We start from the raw sequence: 10,352 nt of genomic DNA, 5'->3' as shown, positions 1-10,352 counted from the left end.
ATGAGAAGAGAACCTCCTTTTCCTCCACCTCCTCCAGGAAGCATGTATGGAGCTCCTCGAAATTATTTTCTACCAAGGGTTTTCCCTGTCCGGCCACCACCTCCATCTGGGTTCCCGTCACCTCCACGGGAACAGCACCGGAGGACGGTGATCCCTCCACCAGGCCAACCATGTTCTGATCCAGCTCTTCTTCCACAAAGGGAAGACAGACTTGATTCTAATCCTGGTGGACCGTCTGGACCAGCAGAACTCAAAAGTTTTAATATGCCTTCTGTGGATAAAGTGGATGGGCCAAAGTCTTCACAAACGGAATCCGGTAGAAATGATACCAAAGACGACCTTGGTAATGTAAATGTGCCTCATTCATCTGTGCCTGCTGAAAGTGAAGCAACTGGCCCTGGCTTTGCTCCTCCACCTTTTCCTGCAATCAGAGGTCCATTGTTTCCAGTGGATATGAGGGGTCCATTCATGAGGAGAGAACCTCCTTTTCCTCCACCTCCTCCAGGAAGCATGTATGGAGCTCCTCGAAATTATTTTCTACCAGGTGTTTTCCCCGTCCAGCCACCACCTCCATTTGCAATGAGAAATGTCTTTTCACTGAGGGGTTTTCCTCCTTATGTTCCTCTAAGAGCTGGATTTGAACCTCCATCCCCACCTTCTGAAAGTAGGGCTGAGTTCCCTTCAGGGTCGATTCCGCTCTCAAATGAGTCTGCTCCTGAAATCCAGAACCACAGCAAGAAACCTGATGATATTTTTGGTCTCTCTTCATAAATAGTTTTGACTTATCTTTTATTTTCAGTTTAAGGAACTACCTACTTTTTTTGCTCAAATTGAAGCTTGATGGAATTATAATTCTCAGGATACTAGTTTTTAAATAAAGATGATTTACATATGAATTTTATGAGTAAATTGTTTCCGTTTTATTTTATCCTAGATTGTATAATTATTTAAATTTGATTAACTAATCCACTATTGCATAAACAATAATGGGAATTTTATTTAGGTAATCTTGCAGTTGGGGATGTTTTAAACTCCAAGGGCTGTGTCTTTTTGCCAAGAACTGTATTTACTGTCGTTGTAGACAAATGTGAAAGTAACTTTATGCTTAATTAAGTTTTCATTGATTTAAAGACTTGTTTGGTCTTGATAATAATAATAAAATCAGCTAGTTTTTTAAGTAAAACAATCACAATGTACCCCATAAATATGTACAATTATTAGGTGTCAGTTAAACAAAATAATACATTTTTTAAGATACCAAAAAAAATTTGTGGATCTAAGACCCTTCAAGACCCTCTATTTATAAAAACTTGCTGTCGATGGATATTTTTATGCTCTTAAAACATGAAATCTAAGCCTCTATACATACCGCAATGGAAAAGTCTGTGGTGAGAAGATATGATAAGAAGATGAAGCATATTATTAACCAGTGTTTATGTGTTTCATAGTCCTTTACTATCTAGGAAGAAACTTGTAAGGAGGGCATAGTGATGCTTGTACGGTTCTAATTTAAACTTTTTATGAATAGAAAACAGTGAGCACTGTATACAGGTAGAAAGCCATATGAAATCCTGCATATACAGGTATCTGAGGACTTCAAAATGTTTGTGGAAAAATAGCATTGAAAGGTAATATGAATCTTCCCTGAGCTTTTTGAAGTGCTTTCGTACATGGAGATGTGGTTATTATATGTTTATGCATGTGTGTGTATGATTGACCGTTAACATTTTTCTGATGATAAAAATAATACATTACTGCTAATTTTTGCTTGAAATATCTGAAGAATATGCACCAAGCAATCTTTAGGTTAAAATTAAGGATGATTTCCATGTGACCGTAACATTAAGAGTTTTAATCCATGAGAAAAAAAAAAATCATTCTACACTATAGAGCCTATGTGGGTGGTATGCATTAACTAAATAAATGAGATTTTCTTCTCATTTTTTGCATTTTTTTTTTGTGAAATAGGGGAAAATTCTCTAGAAAATTCTTTGATACTTCTTATCTAGAAAATAATTTGGTAAGTGTCATATTTATGCCTTAGAAAAAAGACAATATGTGGCATTCCACTCTGGTGGTTTGTACTCTGTCATTGCTGCTAAGCTGGGAATTAATTACATTTTCCACAATTCCCTTCCTTCTATTCTTCCAGATTAGAATTGGCCAAGAAAGAAACTTGCACCATATTTGAAAAGTGGAAATGAGGCTGTGGCCATAACCATCTACAGATCTTTTCTCAGGCAGATTCAGAGATAGAAGAAGAGGTCCCTGGCAGGTGTCAGCTTGTCATCACTCTCTTCTGCTCCACATCTAGCTTTTTTCCCTCAGATATTAAAGGGATTTGACAAATGCAGAATAATGTTACTCTTCTAACTAGTTTTTTGTTTTCTTTTGGAAAACAGTTATTTTTATAAGATATACTTAGGGGATTTATTTGTGCTATTTTCAAAGGAATTAATAAATACTTGAAAATTTTTCTGTTATAATTTTTAATATGATAAATATCAATAGATATAACTCACCCACGTAAAAGTTCTTTGGGGACCGCAATAATTTTGAGTGCAAAGAGTCCATAAGACCAACAAGTCTGAGAACTGCTGCTGTAAGTCATACTGAGTTCTTTTCACATCCCTTTATACACACGTCAGCTCCTGCATTTCCCAGTCTAACCTCTGCCTTTTCGATATGGATAAGTGCAATCTAAAATATTGAACAGGATTCTAATATCCAAACTACTGATTTGAGCCCAGTAGAGGGCACCTCCTTGTAAATTGCGCCACTTCGTGGGGACAAAGGGAAAGACGGGCCCAGGGTGGAGAGCCAGCGCTGCTGCACTTATCTCCAGTGATCTCTTTTTCCCTAGCTGTGCTCGTGTTTGCTCATCCATAGAACGCAGGTAACATCTTTGCTGCGGGTTGTTGTGAAGCTTAAATGAGAAACTGTTGAGTAGGCATTCAGCAAACACTGGTCGTGGTATGACACCAAAAACACCAAAAAAAAAAAAAAAAAAAAAAAGGAAAAAGACAAACATCCCCAAATCCCATTACCCTGACACTTTTCCGTTTTTTCTAGTTCTTGCTTATTTATTTCATATTTTTAGAGTTGTAATGATAGCGTAGGCAATATCTCATGTTTTTTTCCCCCAAATAGTTAAAGATTCTGATACCTATCTATTTGAAAGTTCGTATGGTGCTACCAGATTTAATCTTATTACATGTTAGAAGATAGTGATCTTGATTTCTGGGTGTTTTAACATCCTGCTCATATAAAATGCCCCGTGGAGGACCAGAAATAAAACGGCTCTATTCACTGATTCACTGAGGCAACATTAGGCCTCCTTGTGGCTCGTCCCCATCTCCACCCCCGACAGGCCTTTGAAGTTAAGGTCGGTGTTGTGGGGGGCTGCGGCTTGTGGTGGTGCTGTTCCCTGAGTGCTGTGTGTGTACAGTGGGCAGCCTGGACAGGGTCAGGCACTCCCAGGACATAAGAGCCCAGGAAACAGTTCTCTTTCAAAAGAAACGAGGTTGTGCCATTTCCTGTGTGCACAACGGCCGCGCTCCTCAGAGCGGGGGTCATCCCTAGGATGCTGGCCGTCAGCCTCTCAGAGCCATGTGGGCACAGCCCAGGTTCCCCTTCTGAGGAGCAGCTTCCACTCTCTCCCCAGGACTAGCTTTCCAGGCTGCGTCCTCACTCTTCACTCTGTTACAGAATCCCCCAGCCTCTGGGGACGCCCTGGGTTGCAGAGGGCCATCCCTGCCCTCTTGTGCATATGATGGATGGTGTGGTGTTCGTCGTAACAGGAGGAGGGTTGTGGGCAACTTGAGGCTCCTCACTGGGATTTTCAGGGAAGATCGATAAGCAATATCTTAAATAAGATAAGCTTTTCAAATATTTTTTGAGCATGTTCATTGGCAAAGCGAATCGCTGTCCTGAGGGACTGGCTGGCAGTGGCTTTGCTCTTGTATAGAGGCACACGTCCTCGGCCAGACAACTTAAAAAGCCCCTCTAGGTGTTCCTTTCTCTCCAGAACCCTCTCCTGCCGTTCCATAAGGCTCCCTTCTCTGACTTTCAGGTGCCGCTCCCGGCTGATGCCCTCTCTCCCCTCTCTCCTCCTTCCCTCCCTTTCCTTCCCGGGAGCCATGCAAATTTCTCTTCTTTTTTTTTTTTTATATGATTAGTTTTCCCCTTTGTCTTATTTACACATGCAAGGGTTCCATGAACACGTTCTCATGTGAAGAGTCAAATAATATGGAAAACTTGAAAGTTTCCTCAAGTGTTCCCTCTTCCAACCACTTTTTAAAAAATTATGGTAAAATACATGTAACATAAAATGTGCCATCTTAAGCATTCCTAAGTGTGTATTTACAGTCACACTCTTGTGCAACCATCGCCACCATCAGGCTCCAGAGCTGCCAGGGCTGCGGGGAGCATCGGGGCCTGGGAAGGTGTCCTTCCAGCCACCGGGCCCGGCCCCCTGCCACAGCCCCTCCTCCAGGCAGAGGAGGCTCATGGCCTCGCCCTGAAGAGCCACACACTCTGAGGAGCTCCAGGGCCAGGAAGTTCTCCCACATGTCTGCCCCAGTCCTTCTTGCTGCAGAACATCCCTGTCCCCTGGGGGGCTTCTGAGGTGGGAGCATCAGGGCTCCGGGTTTGTTCCTGTGTTGGGGCTGAGAGTCTGTGCCATAGGCTCACTGACTTTTGTCCTGTGATGTTGCAGCTCCACCAGCTCTGAGGAGACTCAGCTCTTCCACATCCCCCGGGTCGCCTCCGTGAAGCTGTAGGGTCCATTGGGTGAGTTTCCCACCTTCGTAATTCCTCGGGGCTGGGACATTGAGGGGGTGGGGAGGGAGAGGGCTGGGATTGGGGGTTTTCAGGGCCCAGGAGGGCAGGCAGGTTTGGGGACCTTGCGGGGTCTGGGTTCTGTGAGCAGCCCGCCCAGCAGTGGCACTGGCAGGTGGAGCCCAGCTCTCTCCTCCCTCCGCCTCACCTGCTTTGTTTTTAATCCATAACAGGGCAAGGTGAACCCTGGGGCTGTCTGTCCTCCCCTGACTCAGCCTGAGGATTTCTGTAGCTCTTGCCTCAGAGCCCAGGCTGGCGTCCAGGCCTGGATCGTCCCCTGACTTCACCTTACCTGGCCCCATCTTGCCCATTCCCTTCTCACCCCCTTTCCACTCATGCCCCACCCACCCTTCATTCATTCTCAAAACCATACTTCTGTTGTGCTGCAGGGCCAACAGGTTCCTCTAGGTGTCCACCGCTTACCCTCCTTGTGCGATGCATCCGCACGAGGAAGAGCTTGGGCTCCCTTGGGTGGGACAGAGGCCCTGTCCGACCCTGCTCTGTCCCCATCTGCCCTGCCCCTGTTCCCGCCTCCCTCTGCCCCTCTCCAAGCTCGTTGCTCCCGTCCTCATCCAGCCCCCGACTGGCTACAATTTCTCTCCTATACCCTCCCCAGCCCTTTGCTTTCTCCCTCCCTGGAAGTCCTTTTCTCCCTTGTCTCCTCTTTACCTCATCCCCAATGCTACCTTGCTGGCCCCCAGGGACCCCTCCTGCCCAACCAAACTAATCAGGTAAAGCCACCAAGCAGGCAGAGGCCACCATGGCCCATGTCTGGGCTGGCTGCGGGCTCTGTCTCATGGCCCCAGCCCTTCACTGCCCCAAGGCGTGGACCCTCCACAAGCCCCAGTGTGGATTTGTTGGCCCCCGGTGGGGTGAGGAAGGCCTGTCTGAAGGCTGAGCCTTCCTGTCTGCCTGTACTCGGGTTAGAAACGGTAGTGCTGGCCCTCAGCTCCTCTCTGGCCACTGGCTCCCAAGGGAAGGACTCGGGACCTGGGCCATAGTGGCCCCTACCCAGCTTTCTCAGGAGGGATCTGGTGGCCAGAACAGGATTTTGCACTATTCTCTCTATCCTGTGCATGTGGCCTAGGGTCCTCCCTAGCCTATCTCTGTGTCATCCCTGCATACTGGACCCTGAGTTCCGGAAGTGAAGAAGAGGAAGAGAAGCGAGACCTCAGATCCATTAAAGTCTTCTCACTGCCCTAAGCCTTGGCCTTGGGTCCTTGAAACCAGGTCTCCCAGCCTGGGGCCCTGTACACAGTTGGTCTTAATGAGTGTTTGTGGAGAGGAGAATTCCAAGGCCTCCTCTGACTCTAGGCATCCAGGGATTATTCCAGCAACCAGCAGATGGGGAGTGGGGCCCACCTGGGAGCATGCCGCCAGGAGCAGGCAGACCTGGATTCACAGCCTGGCTGTGACGCTTGTTAGCTGGGGCACCTTGAACGTGTTATGTGGGTTCCCTAAACCTCAGCTTCTTCATTTATAAGAGGGGGAGAATAGTCATAGCCTGCTATAGGTTGTGACAAAGCATGGGAAGTCCTTGGCAGGGGCCTGGCAGAGAACAAACGCTCGGCTGATGGGAGCTATAATCTGTGCCATCGCTGTCTGGGCCAGGGACAGAGCTGGGTCTGGGTGGGCACAAGGGAAGAGGGAGATGGGTTCTTGTTCAAAGGCAGAAAGCACTTTAAGATTCTGGTCTGCTGGGTCTCAGGGAGTGTCTATGTTTAATTGCACCTTATAAGCCAGTAACAGATTTTCTACTAGGATTAGAAATGGTGCACATGCAATGTATTGTCACTGCTGCAAGCACATTCTCAGACGAGTGTCCTTGAATGCAAAACACTTGCCTCCTTTTGTCTTTTCCCAGGGGTTTCTTTGCTTGTTACTCATCTGTTGCCCTGTGCAGGGAAAGTAGCGCCCGGCATTTTAAATTGCAATTGATGAGATTAAAACGAATGAAAAAGAAACAACTAAAAAAATCATTTCCAGTTCTCTATCAAAGTTGCCTATCTCATCTTTTATATATTTGAGCATATTAAACATAGTTATTTTAAAGTTCAGTAACTCCCTTCTATGGAGTCCCCATGAATCTGTTTCTAGTGTCTGTTGTTTCTCTTGGTTATGTTTATTAGTTCTGTCTCTTCTCCTCACATACCTGGTTATTTTTGATTGAGTACCACGTATTGTATTGGAAAACCTGGAGAAATAACTTGAGGCCTAGGATGAACTTATCTTCCTCTGTGAGGATTATGTTTACATGCAGCAGGTGCTTAGGATCTAGCACACTAGGATCACTTTAATCCACTTGCAGGAAATGAGATGATTCGCAGTGCCTTGAGGGCTGATCTACCTCTGATTCATTCATACTCCTAGGGCGAAGCCCTCTGGGGTCCAAACACAAAGCATGAAAGATTTGCCAGGCACACCCTCCTCTTGGTGGACCTAGTTTTTAGCCCCACAAGTTGCTGAAAGCCCTGCTCAGCATCTTTACAGTGTCTTCGGGAATCAGCAGACCCTCTAGGGAGAAAGTAGCCCCAGAAGCCAGGCACATGTTTCTGGGTTTCCTTCTTTCGCAGATCTTGGCCTGTGATTCCTCACTGCCCTGTTTGCTTCCTGATACCCTCAGTCAGACTTAAATATATATATATATATATATATATGTGTGTATATATATATATGTATATAAATATATGTATATATATATATTTTAAAAAAATAAATATATGTCACTTAAAAAGCTGCTCAGAATGAATGTATGTGTATACACACAAACACATACACACACACACACACACACACACACACACACACACACATTTGAGCAGCTTTTTAAGTTGTCCTCAGCTAGGAATTTGGTCCAAGTGATCTGGTCCATCATTGTCAGAAATAGTGGTCCTAAAAAATTGACTTTGATCTTCCCCACCCTGTGAATGGGAAAAGGCTGCCACTTTTGGAATTTAGTATCCAGGAACATTGGCCCAGCCAATTGAACACTGGCTTTACAAAGGAGGTTCGTTTGGAGAGCATCACTGTGGGCACTGGTCACCTGGGGAGGGGGTGGCACTCGGCAGTGGATAAAGAAACAGAAATAGCCACAGAGAAAAATAGATTGCCTCTTTCTCTGGTTTTAAAATCCTGGAATTCTACAATGCTAATGCTACTGTATATGTGAAGCAGAGCCCCTTCAAGGTCACAATCTCAGATGTCTCTGAAGGGGGTGAATTATCATCTGTGGTTGAGCAGATGAAGTTCCAGGAAGTTACACGGCTGGTTCAAGTTCTCATAAGTTGAAGCTCCGCCAGACTTTGGATTCAGGTCCCCTGGTCCTAGTGGCCCTGAAGGTTTCCTCCTGGTGGCACTGCCAGTCCCCATTCCCTGTGGGTGTGTGGTAGCAGGCCCTGTCTCCAAGGAGATTTGAACCAAGTGTCCTTGCTGTCTCTGTGGCAGGAGAAGTGACAGACTGGGGACCCTGGGAGTTGTGCCAGACGCTCCAGCCTTGCCACCCAGCAAAATGCCCCATGGAAGATTCTGCCAAAGAAATGCCAGATGGGCCAAGGCATCCGAGGTCTCAGGTGACTGGCCAGGGTAGCTCCAGCTGGCCGAGTTGTGCTAAGGGAGGGTCGCCTGGTGGGCGAGAGCCTGCCCATGCTACCCGAAGGGACAAGCAGTGTGAGTTAACATTTATTTATCGAGCTATGAGTATCAACCAGGAACCGTGTTAAACGCTTTACAAGGATCAACCGAGAGACAGGACTTGTTGCTTATCTACCTGATGGCTGAGAAACTAGGATGCAGAGACTGGATGTGGGCTGCATAGCAAAGGCAATACTTACCCAAAGGAATCAACGTACGATGGTGGCATTTCAGGACATAACTGAGTTCTCTGGAGTCAGCCTGAGGCCCTGCGCTGGGTGGTTGTGGCCAGTGTCCCTCCCTACCCTCTGGGCCTCCCCTCTTACCTCCTAGCACCCTGTCTCTCTGAGCCTAAATGCCAGGGACCAAACCAGGAGGCTGGCAGCCAGCCTGGTCCACACCACGGGCCCCTTCTCCATGGTCCCAAATCCTTCCTTGCACTTTCTGGACAAGCATGGAGCAGTTAGCGTCCAACCTTCTTACAAACACTGGTGACCACAGCACCATGTGGGGAGGGAGGCCGGCAGTGAGATGACCCCGCCCAGCCCCTGACCTCTGCCCACATTGATGCCGCATTTAGAGAAGAGATGGCCTGAACCCTCACCCACACCAAGGGTACCAAGGAGTCAGGTGTTGAGGTTAGAGGAGGGGATTTCAGGGAGGTGAGCTGAGACCAGAGGGTGAGATGAGATGCCCTCCTTCACATCAAGCCAGAGGAAGAGGGCTTTAGGCTTTGAGGTGTCCTCCGCAGGTGGAGAAATCCAGTGGACTGATGCCTCACCCCCACCCCCACCCCAAAGTCTAGAGGGCAAGAGACAGGCTGGCTGCTTTGACGGCGGAGCTGAGGAGAGGGCTGACGGCCCAGGTGCGGGCCTCGTGTGAGAGTCGGCGTGGAATCTCACAGGCCCAGTCCCAGGAGGCAGCCTGGACAGTGAACAGACGCAGGCCAAGAGAAGGTGGGGCTGCCACTACCCGTCAGGGGCTCCTTGGTTCTCTGAGGCCCACACAAAATATCCTAGTCAGGGGGACAGTGGGAACAATGGCCGGGCTCTGAAGACCCTCGGAGATGCCGATGAGAGAAAGAGGTGTAGCTTTCAACCTCCGCCAGACCCAGAGCACAGTTCAGCTGGGGGCTGACCACGCCTGCTGCCCGGCCGAGGCTTCCCACCCCACCAGGCCGGAGCTGCGGGAGCGGCCTCCACTTCAAAGCCAGGGACTTGACGATGACGTCAGGCCCTTTTTATCGTTGGGCCTGGACGTGAGCCGAGCGGTGCTGTGTGACGTGAAGTGGTGGAGACCACGTGTATTTCCCTACCAAGAAGCAGCCTGGGCCTGTCAGGTTTCCATCTGGCCGTGGGAGGACTGGCCAGCAGAAGAGGTTTCAAGGGCCAGAGGTGGACACAAATAAAGCTGCTGTAAGTGGTTTCCAGTTCCACAGCTGTGCTGGCTCAGTGTCCTGGTGACATCCCCGAGTTCTGTGGCATCCAGAGGAGGCTTTGTGGGGCAACAGGTGTTTATTGAGCTTCTTTAAAGAGCGGGCACCGCGTGCAAGGTGAGACGCACCCCCTCCCAGAGGGGCCTTGCTCACAGGCAGGGGCTCTTGGTGGGGCAGGGCCCAAACCCTGAGGGGGAATTTCTCTCTCTCTGGCCCTCAGCCAGGCCCAACAGTAGAAAGGGCCTGAGGAAAAGATACGGAAGGGCTCCACCTGCCAGCTTGGGGTCCTGGGTAGGAGGGATTTGAACTTGGGCCTGGAGTGGAGGGGGTCATGAGGAAGGTCCAGAAGACCCCAAGACTTGTGGGTGGGGCTTGCCAAGCCCCTCCCCTGCCTAGGATGAGAGTAAGAGACCCTGGTCAGCTAACGCGTCTCGTTACCGCCGCCTCC

The sequence above is a fragment of the Cynocephalus volans genome, chromosome 14 (assembly GCF_027409185.1).
Source record: "Cynocephalus volans isolate mCynVol1 chromosome 14, mCynVol1.pri, whole genome shotgun sequence".
NCBI classification, from domain to species: domain Eukaryota; kingdom Metazoa; phylum Chordata; class Mammalia; order Dermoptera; family Cynocephalidae; genus Cynocephalus; species Cynocephalus volans.
Note: the sequence above shows the minus strand (reverse complement) of the source record.